This window comes from Triticum aestivum, unplaced genomic scaffold (assembly GCF_018294505.1).
Source record: "Triticum aestivum cultivar Chinese Spring unplaced genomic scaffold, IWGSC CS RefSeq v2.1 scaffold157295, whole genome shotgun sequence".
NCBI lineage: Eukaryota > Viridiplantae > Streptophyta > Magnoliopsida > Poales > Poaceae > Triticum > Triticum aestivum.
Window position 1 is genome coordinate 1 of NW_025293733.1, and position 1,023 is coordinate 1,023.

Sequence of the window (1,023 nt, forward strand, 5' to 3'; positions counted from 1 at the left end):
CCCCCCCCCTCAAACACGGAGACGAGTTTACCACGGTTTCCACCCCTCCCTCTATACCGCAGCAACCCGTATTTTTTTACCCCTTTCAGAACGCGCTCCTCGCGCCACAAAGCCGCCTCTAGACACGTGACCAATGAGCAGCGAGCTAAAACATATCGCAAATGTCAAAAATAATATAACGGGGTTAATATATATCGCGCACATGTGATATGTTTGTCATGAGGCGCCAAAAATAATTAAAAAGGGAATGCAACACAAGGACTTCCCAGGAGGTCACCCATCCTAGTACTACTCTCGCCCAAGCACGCTTAACTTCGGAGTTCTGATGGGATCCGATGCTTTAGTGCTGGTATGATCGCATCCAACATGTTACCCCCGCCTTCGTCCCTTATGCTTGCCACTCCCAGGTCCACTGCAAAGATGATTGTCATTCTTACTACCATTACAACCGTTGCCTAATAATGGATAATGCCCTATATGTACTACTTACTCCCCCCTCAAACACGGAGACGAGTTTACCACGGTTTCCACCCCTCCCTCTATACCGCAGCAACACTTATTTTTTACCCCTTTCAGAACGCGCTCCTCGCGCCACAAAGCCGCCTCTAGACCCGTGACCAATGAGCAGCGAGCTAAAACATATCGCAAATGTCAAAAATAATATAACGGGGTTAATATATATCGCGCACATGTGATATGTTTGTCATGAGGCGCAAAAAATAATTAAAAAGGGAATGCAACACGAGGACTTCCCAGGAGGTCACCGATCCTAGTACTACTCTCGCCAAGCACGCTTAACTTCGGAGTTCTGATGGGATCCGGTGCTTTAGTGCTGGTATGATCGCATCCAACATGTTACCCCCGCCTTCGTCCCTTATGCTTGCCACTCCCAGGTCCACTACAAAGATGATTGTCATTCTTACTACCATTACAACCGTTGCCTAATAATGGATAATGCCCTATATATACTACTTACTCCCCCCCCCTCAAACACGGAGACGAGTTTACCACGGTTTCCACCCC

The 1,023-nt window shown here is 47.8% G+C and overlaps 2 non-coding genes across 2 annotated transcripts; both read right to left on the minus strand.

The window, feature by feature from the left end:
- Window positions 1–244: 244 nt before the first annotated feature.
- Window positions 245–363, minus strand: LOC123178976 (5S ribosomal RNA). The gene has a single exon (XR_006490004.1). It is a non-coding gene; the product is annotated as a 5S ribosomal RNA (ribosomal RNA).
- A 368-nt stretch (window positions 364–731) lies between these two features.
- Window positions 732–849, minus strand: LOC123178977 (5S ribosomal RNA). Its single transcript, XR_006490006.1, has one exon. It is a non-coding gene; the product is annotated as a 5S ribosomal RNA (ribosomal RNA).
- Window positions 850–1,023: the final 174 nt, after the last annotated feature.